Genomic DNA, 10,245 nt, shown 5'->3' with positions numbered 1-10,245 from the left:
TTTTTTTTTTTAAAGTGAGTTAATACAAAAAAGGAGATTAATTTAACCATCAGAAACTCAAAATTATATGTTATCTGAACTAAATAAATTATTTAAGTTGATTTGACAAAAGAAAAAAATGTTTTGATTACTACACTGTAAAAAAATATTGTTGGTTTAACTTAAAAAATAAGTAACCTGGGTTGCTTTAAAATTTTAAGTTGATTGAACTGGAAAAAGTGAGTTAATATAATGATGTAGATTAATTTAACCATCAAAAACTCAAAATAATGAGTTATTTCAACTAAATAAATTATTATAAAGTTGATTTGACAAAATAAAATATGTTGTGATAACAAATTTTGAGAATATTTTTTACAGTGATGTCATCAAAATTTATTGATATATTTATGGTTTTACACTAAATTACTGTATTATCTGATCATGTGAAATTCTCTTCGTCAGTTCCAGCTTACATTGATGCTCTGAACATCTCAATTCGTCCCGGAGAACATGATCAGGTTTTGTTCAGATCAGCTCCATTACAGCTGTCAATAAAACAAGGAGCATGCATCAATAAAAAGACATTATGAGACCCATTTTATTGTAATTATTATCCTCTTCCATTTGAACTAATTTCTTTGGATGGTTTAATTCTATATTTATCTTACATATATCCTGGAATGGAAATTGATATTGGAGTAGCCCATAATTGCGCATTGCAATAAAGATCTTGTAGATTAATGGGTTAATTATGTCATTAAATGGTAATCTAAAAAGGTCAATATGAATTTGCACTATATCATATCAGCAGGGACCTTGATTGCCTGCCTCGCTTTAAGACCAATTGGGAAGGCCTGTGAAAAGAATAGGTTCAGTGTTTAAAGGCAGGGGACATCACTTCCTCTGCTTTAGGGGCTTAAATAAATGAAAAGCCATAAGGTCAAACCAACGTGGACTCTTTGCATGAACTGAAGTAATTTTAGACTTCTGCATAAACACAGAAATTAACTCTGTCCTCTGACAGTGACCCTAATTATCATTTGGGCTACCTTTAGTGTATATAAATATAAACCATTCCACAAGAACTACCTTGGAAATGGATTTACTTAGGTCAGTGCTTAGCTATTTCTATTAGTTTTCTAATCACTTCAAGATCAGTGTTGGAGAAGCTCCTTTGAAACCGAAGCCTCGCTCTAGTTATTCATCTAAATTGAGCCTCTTTAATTACTCTTTCCATTTCAGTCAGTTTGTTTTTGGTTTTATGTGCCATTTGTATCACTAAAAAACATTTTGTTTGTGCTTGAAGGGTGAATTGATTTAAAGAATCATTCAAATGAATCAATTCACTAAAATGAATCTGACTTACCAGTGCTTTACTCACTGTGGTCCAGTCATGCTCGTTGAGTTAGTAGCGTCACGACTTTAAGTCAATCGCTCAAGATACGACATGCCCATAACTAATTTAACAATTCAATTTCACTCTTTTTTTTCCCCCCACATCTTCTTTCTACATTGTCCATTGGGAGGCCCTGCTCATGTAATGCACTTGAATGGACCAGTAATTATAAAACTAGGACATATAGCAATGGGAGATAATTAATATTACCAAGTCCCCGGGAGATTTTCTTTCTTTTTTTTTTATTTTGAATTTAGGTTTTGACAGAGGCTTTCAATTATGTCAACCCCACTGGGTACTTATATCCGGAATGTATTACGTCTATATTAGGTGCCTGCATTATGACAAATGTGTGTTCAGATGGAGTTAACATCACAAGGGATGTGAACTTATGATTGTTTGTTAGCTTTAATGCATTACACATGCCAACAAATAGCTGAATTAGTGTACAATGAGCCTCCTCACTCAACCATATGGAGACAAAGATGCCAGCTTGATGGAAAATACTGTAGAATAGCAGCAGATACGGAAAATTACCTTTGAGCCAAAGTTCCCTTTCTCCGGATCTAAAAGAGAAGCAAAGCGTCATTGAAAATATGTTGCAGAGAAAAAACGTTGTTGGAAAGGAAGGCTTGTCCCTTTGAATAAAAGTTACAGGTTTCTTCTGAGCCCCAGCAACACAGTAAAAAAAAAAAAAAAAAAAAAAATATATATATATATATATATATATATATATAAGGTTTGTAATCACAACATGTTTTCTTTTGTAAAATCAACTTAAATAATTTATGTGGTTCAGATAACAATATTTTGAGTTTCTGATGATTAAATCAATCTCCTTCATTGTATTAACTATTTTTTTCCATTTCAATGAACTTAAAATTTTAAGGCAACCAGGTTACTTCATTTAAGTTAAACCAATAATATTTTTCACAGTGTATCTATGCTATATTAGTATTAATATTTTTATTTTATATATTTTTTATTCTAAACTCTTTTAATTATTCTGATTTCTTTTGATTATTTTAATTTCTTCTATGTAAAGCACTTTGAATTACCATTGTGTATGAAATATATATATAAATATATAAATATAAATAAATATACTTATACTTTATAAACAAACTTGTCTTGCCTTACTATACCACAAATTTAAATTATCATGCTATTTATACCCCAAAAAGTTTTATGCATGAGGGTGTGGAGTGCATGAGAAATGACATTCATGGTATATATACACACGATAGTATATTTTAGATGTAAACTTGTACTGAGGCCAGTTTAGGAACGAAATGAGACATCATGGCTATAGATCTTTTGAAGGGTTATTGCTTATACAGCTCGAAATGAGATGAATGAGATGAAATTGAATGAAAAACCTCTGGAAGTAATATATAAGTATATTGCACCAACAATAAAAAATAAATCTTGAAGGTTTTTTTTTTTTTTCCCCCTTAACAAACAAGTAGGATATCAAACTATAGATATCTTTTTTTTGTTGTTGTTGTTGCTTTTATGCGATTTTCCTTGTAATAAGTATCAAAATTAAATTATTTAAATTTTATTTTACTTGTATTCTATTATCTGTAAGTATTATTTTTTTTACTGGGAAAAAAAAAAATATATATATATCAATATTTTATATGTAAATAATATTATTTCTTACATATACATGCATGTGTGTGTATTTATATATATATATATATATATATATATATATATATATATATATATATATATAATTACGCACAGTGCACCCACATACCCAAGCCAGTATTTCTTTGCACTTCTCTGAAAGTGATTCATCTGCCATTATGCAAAACCTCAACCTACAATGCTCTTTATCCATCCAGAGAAAACTGCTTTAATCATTTGTTTTTTTTTCCCTCACAGAATGATGCACCGGATATCTTCTGGGGCATAAAATGCCCGGTTTCACTCAACAGATCGACATGAGCAACCTTTATACTTCCAGTCATAAAAGCTCAAGAGGACAACCGGAAAAGTGGGTCGCTGTGAGAAACTGGAATGTATTCTCTGTCTTTATGACCCTAGTCCCACACAAACTGACCTTATTCAGCACCTGTGCATTGTTTACCTAGCTATAAATAAATGCAACAAAGAAAATTGTTCATGGGAAATGTTTTGCACCAGTGGTATTGATGAGATTTGTGTCTTCAGAGGACAAACATGTGGAGAGGTTGAGTGTTGAGTTATATTAAACATGTGCTCGTGTCTTTGGTGAGTTGCAGTTGAACAGAGTATTGTGTGACCAGGGCAAAAAGTGGGAAAAGGGATCAAAGTGACTTTCAAATTCCACAGAAACTAAAGCATACAGTTTTGGATGGACAGAAACACAAAAACTAAATCAGTGTGTAACTCCATATAAAATAAATGCAAATAATATAACTATAATCTGTTTCTGAGTTAATCACTGTGTAAAGGAACCCAGCATGGAACAAATTGGTCTAAATTTAGCAGGCAAAAATGTCTAAGTAACAACATATTGAACGTTTCTCACAAATGAACAGTAACTTTCCAGTAAATGAAGATAATTGAAGCACTGTAGGTCTGCATAAAACTCTTTGTTTATGCTGTTGTGTTTCAGCGTATGGCAGTTTTAATTTGTCCATTTATCTTACTACTCTAAGTATTATTTATGCTCATTTGAGATAAGGCTAATATTCTAAAAAGGCAGGATTTATCTTCTTTAGACTTTCCACCACTCTCTCTATGAACAGAGGCAAATGTAAATGAATTCATGCTGCTCACAAAGAGCATTAAAACTGATTTAAAGCTCCAGACGAGTGAACAAGTTACAGAGAAACCGGAATTAACTGTGCAGTTGCAAAGTATTTTGCTGATAATTCAGTCATCATGCTTGGAGGTCTTTGGTAGACAATAATACACTGTAAAAATCGACATGAAATCTATATTGACATTAATAGACGTTCCAGGTGTGCAAAAATAGAGAATTGTAGTGGAAATTGATTTTAGTGCAGATTCCATGAACGATATATAATAATGTTTTTGTGCTAGTTTTGAGAACATTGATAACAATGAACGAACGTACTGTTTCAAACAAAGCAGCTTTACAGTAATAAACAGGAAAATAACAGAATCAGTGATGCAAATGTGATCAAATATGAGACTAATTCAATCTCAGCTTATAAAGCAGCTCTGTCATTTTAAATTATGTGCATCCTTTTTATTTAGAACTTTCTCTTTATGAACTTTACAGGAAGAATTTGCTCATAATTCAGAGATAACCTCGGCAGAACGTCACTATAGCGTGATGCACGCATGCATGTCACGATGCCTTTGAGCAAGACTTGTATTGAACTCGGGGATGTTCCTTCAGCAGAGCAGCAGGGTTTTATGATTATTTATTTACAAGGGCTGACGATTTTAAAATGACACATCTAAGATGTGGACAGCCCCAAGGGAGGACAGGGGATTCCTATGTATAACTGTACTTTTTTATATATATACAGTGACCTCTTTTCCAGAACTCATGCAGTGGAGACTGCACGAATGAGCTCGCAGACCCGCCTGAATATCCAGGATCCTCGTCGAACTCATTTATGAACATGAGCAAGAGAGAGGAAAATGAGAGCAAGCAAGAGAGGAATGGGGAGACGCTGCTCAAGAGAGTTAATCGCTCTGAATCCACCTATTTTGTGAGCAGGAGAGAGTACTAAACTATCCCACTGCACTTCGACTCTGAATTGAATCACTGAATTGAACTCGTGAACCGGATCAGTAAGCGAATCATTTAGATCTGATCCAGAAACCGGTTCATTGACACAATAAAATAATGTTATATTTGTTCATGAACCAGCCAAAAGGAGCAAGGTTGGATAATATTTCCACATGAATAATTATAAGTAGGCCAAATTTAATAAACGGGTCAAATTAGCGTGATGGCAATCTAAGCCATTCCAAAAAAAAAAAAGCACAGATGGGAGTGGAAAATTCTGCATGTGTCGTGATCTACTGACGACACACACATTAAAGAACCAACCCGATCACAAATGCGTCTCCATAGCACGCAGTGTGATAATCGTGCAATTTATATGCGAAAAAAAGTTGAGTTCTTACATGTTTTTAAGCGTTAAAGGGTACCCTAAAACGTCGGATGTTGACATATGGTCAAAAGCGTTAGTTGTATGACATCTTGGGATTAGACTGCGCTGTAAAAGTTGTACCTGTACACTCTCAGCAAAAAGGTACAAAAGCCGTCACTGGGCCTGTATACCTTTTCAAAAGGGAAAACTTTTGTCCATTTTAGGTGCTAATATGTACATTTTAGGTGCTATTATGTACATTTTAGGTGCTAATATATACATGTAGGTGCTAATATGTACATTTTATGTGCTAATATGGACATTTTAGGTACTATTATGGACATTTTAGGTGCTAACATCGACATTTATGTGCTAATATGTACATTTTTGGTGCTATTATGTACATTTTAGGTGCTAATATAGACATGTAGGTGCTAATATGTACATTTTATGTGCTAATATGGACATTTTAGGTACTATTATGGACATTTTAGGTGCTAATATGGACATTTATGTGCTAATATGTACATTTTAGGTGCTATTATGTACATTTTAGGTGCTAATATAGACATGTAGGTGCTAATATGTACATTTTATGTGATAATATGGACATTTTAGGTACTATTATGGACATTTTAGGTGCTAATATGGACATTTATGTGCTAATATGTACATTTTAGGTGCTATTATGTACATTTTAGGTGCTAATATGTACATTTTAGGTGCTAATATGGACATTTAGGTGCTATTATGTACATTTTAGATGCTATTATGTACATTTTAGGTGCTAATATGTACCATTAAGGTACCAATATGCACCCTTTAGGTACTTTTGAAAAGGTACAGCTCCAGTGGCAGCTTTTGTACCTTTTTTTTCTGAGAGTGTACCTCCTTTCGTTGTACCTGTACCTCCGGCGAGGTTCTGAGCGAGCTAAGGCGAGGTGAGCCGGTACTAAAATGTGACGTGAAAACAATGCCGGCTGCTGATTGGTCAGAAAGAATGGTCACTATTCACTGTGTCATCATTACACGCGCCAGATGGAGTATCCAGAATATACACGCCATTTTTAAATAGTTTGGCTAGAGATAGCTACTAAACTACTATTGTTATTATGGCAACTCAGAAGAATACGCCGTGGTCAAACGAGGAGGCGCAGGCTTTCCTTTGTTTGGTTGCCGAAGAGAAGATCCAGCGAGAGCTTGATAGGGCAACGAGGAACGAAAGGTGTCGCTATGACGACCGGGTACTATTTGTGGCGGTACCGTCTGCAATGGAAAACGGAGCGAAAAATGAGTCGAGTCGAGACGAGCTGGTACTGGTAATGGAAAAGCGCCATAAGTTTTGTCGCTTCACTGTCATTCACAAATCCTCTCCCGTGGCCTCATGGTGTCCAGCGTATGCTCACCGTACTCATTTCCGAAAACTGCAGCTGACTTGTTGCTACAACAAAATAGAGTGCGCTTTGGTGATAAATAAGCAAATATTAAATTACTGCAATACTACTTTCTTCCTAGAAATAACATCAGAAGTAAAAAAAAAAGTTGGTCAAAAACAAACATTGACACACAAACTTTTTTATAAACTGTCACGGAATAGAACGCACAGGATTGTGGGATATCAAAGGCATCGAAGGATACATCTAAGCAGCCTTCCAAAATCCATCAGATGAAGGTATCTCAGAGTCAGGAGACTAGAAGTGATGCTAACATTGGTTTTGGATGTGCCTTGATACGTGCCAAAAAAGTTTGGAACAGCATGCTGGTTGAGTAAAAAAAAAAAAAAAAAAACAAAAAAAAAAGACAGAATTGTCTTTGTATTTTGTATTGAACTATATTTAATTCAAGGAGAAATGTGATGTGAAACTGATACTCATAAATATAGGCCTATTTCAGAATGTCTGCTATCAAGTGAAATCAGACACAGCTCGTGTCAAGTGACAGAACTGTATCAATTCAAGCGGTGCCAGTAAAAGGATAAATGCGGTCTTTGGATAATGTACTGGGCTGAACAAACCACGGCATTACCATTCCCAATCCCATCCATCAAGATTGAAGTGATAAATGAAACCACTTTCCAGTTTCCAAACTTTGTGAGGCTGATGTAGCTTATACAATTATGTAGAAAATAAAGTACATAATTGTACCTTTAGGGGTACAATGGCTTGTCACTGGGGCTGTACCCTCAAGGGGACAGATTTTGTACCCCTATAATGTTAACAGTTTAAGAGCCACGAGGCCAACTAAAGCAGACACTGATCACCATAATGGTGTCTTAAAAAATAGATTTTCTCCTTCAGTGATTAATTAGGGTGACCATATTTTGATTAACAAAAACCAAGACACTCGGCCTGGCAAACAGATGGGCCTACTCAAATGATACTCGAAGTTTACTCAAAGATACCTTATTAATTTCAATACATTTAAAGTAGGTTATGCCTCCTCTGTATGGATAGAAAATGGTTATATTGTTATGTGAAATCAGGACATGTCCTGGGAAAACAGCACGGTTGGTCACCCTAGATTAATGGTCAATTATCTCTCAATGATGAGCTCATTAACTTTAACACTCTTAAATGTTAATTTAACACTCATATTTGACCATTGAGTTTGGAGCCATATTTAACACTAGTATAATTTCAAGAGACAGACTGTGCTAAGCCATTTTTTCCCCCGTAAAAGTTGTTGTTCAAAGGTTTTAATGATACTTATCACTATATTTGAGTAGAAATAACCTTGAAATAAAGGAAATAACAAATGTGTACCCTATGGCCCTAAAGGTTTATAATATTTTAAGACCCAGCCTATATGATATGATTATTCTACAGTGTTGTTTTGATTTTTGAGACCATCAGTAGTCACATATATGCTTGCTCTGTACAATATTGACATATTACATCAAAAAAGACATATTTCACTCACAGTCAGATCATGTGAACATGACGAGGTCTTTCTCACTATATGGTAATGAGATTAAAAAAAAAAAAAAAAAAAAACGTGTGCAGCTTACTTGATTAAAAGATGTGACATTGCTAAACCACTTACCAAACTCTCCCTCTATATGTCCTCTGTATAGATGCTGCTTTCATCACTTGTTTCCTCTGAATCATTCTCAACCCCGAGGGCAGGCAACAAAAGCTGAGGCGCTCTGTCACAGCGTTTCGTCACTCGGACCATGACTTCCTCATCTGATATTCTTCACTGTATTTTATGATACAGAAATACTTGACCCTTTCGTCGGCAATATAAATCATGTCGCCTTGGGCAAGGTCTCTCCTGCAGATTTTAGAAGTGCACGTCCTAAAAAGGGACAGAAAAATAGAAAACAATTACAAGGATTTGCTTACTTAAGGGAAACAGCAAGGGTTCCTTCTGAATCAGGATCACAGATTTCTCCTTTAAAGCACAGAAGGCCCTTTATCTCTGTATGCACATACACCGTTAGACATAAAATAAATCCCACTGTACATATCAATGGCATTAAATGCATACTTTTTTTGACATCTAATTTTCCGCCACCATGTCTTCAAAGCAAACTCCGCCCTAGTGACACAACAATCCCATGAGGCCATTCTTTAATCTTGTAATGCCCCCATGCTGTCAGTTCTGATATGACACTCGGTGCAGACGCCACATTCACACAGGGTTAAAGGGTTTAATGTGATCAAGTGTGCACACATATACACTGGGTTGTTTTGACCCAATTTTGGGTAAAATATGGACAAACCTAGCCATTTGGTTAAAAATATAATATAAAAATGTAACCCAATGGCTGGGATTTTCCATATTTTACCCAAAATTATAGGTTAAAACAACCCAGCATTTTTTAGAGTGTGAGATCACCAATCTTAGGGATAAGGAGTGTTAGGTTGACTGATTAAGTGTCTGTTAGATACATTATATGATTTAGTTTCTTTCTAAGTTAAACCCATCATACGTTATGCGTAGGAGAAGGATGTGTCGTTTGTTACACTCTAAAAAATGCTGGGTTGTTTCATCCCAAACTTGGGTCAAATATGGACAAACCCAAATGATGGGTTAAAAATGTGATTAACAAATGTACAACTGAAAGTGAAAGTTGAAGTTGGGACAACATTTTTTAATTGCATTTTTAACCCAACATTTGGGTTTGTCCATATTTGACCCAAATTTGGGTTGAAACAACCCAGCCAACCCAACCCATTTTTAGAGTGTATTTGTTTGTATTGATTTATACACTAATTCCTGCGACAGCATCATTTCTGTCACACTTAACAATTTCGCTCCTACTATTACCATTAAATGAGACGTGATGTATGACGAAATCAAAGAAGAAAGGGAGTATATTTAGAAAAATATTTAAAAAGTCATTTTTTTTCCTGAGGAATACATGATTTCTGCTTCCTTCAGATATTTTTAGAGCAACTGAAACATATTTGTCTAACAATAAAGGCAAAATGTTCTTGGTTTCTTTATCTTCATGTAGATCATAAATAAACACCTACAGATATATATATATATATATATATATATATATATATATATATATATATATATATATATATATATAGTATAGCCAAATAAATCCAAAATCAGTGTTGTCTGTGTACAAATATATATATATATATATATATATATATATATATATATATATATATATATATTGTACACTCTGACAACACTCAGGCAAAAAAAAAAAAATTACTATATAGTATATATATATATATATATATATATATATATATATATATATATATATATATATACATTTTTTTTTTTGCATTGCATTGCATTGCAAAATAAAACCATTGTTTTTTCTCTTTT

This window comes from Pimephales promelas, chromosome 6, assembly GCF_988280905.1.
Source record: "Pimephales promelas chromosome 6, fPimPro1.hap1.1, whole genome shotgun sequence".
NCBI lineage: Eukaryota > Metazoa > Chordata > Actinopteri > Cypriniformes > Leuciscidae > Pimephales > Pimephales promelas.
Note: the sequence above shows the minus strand (reverse complement) of the source record.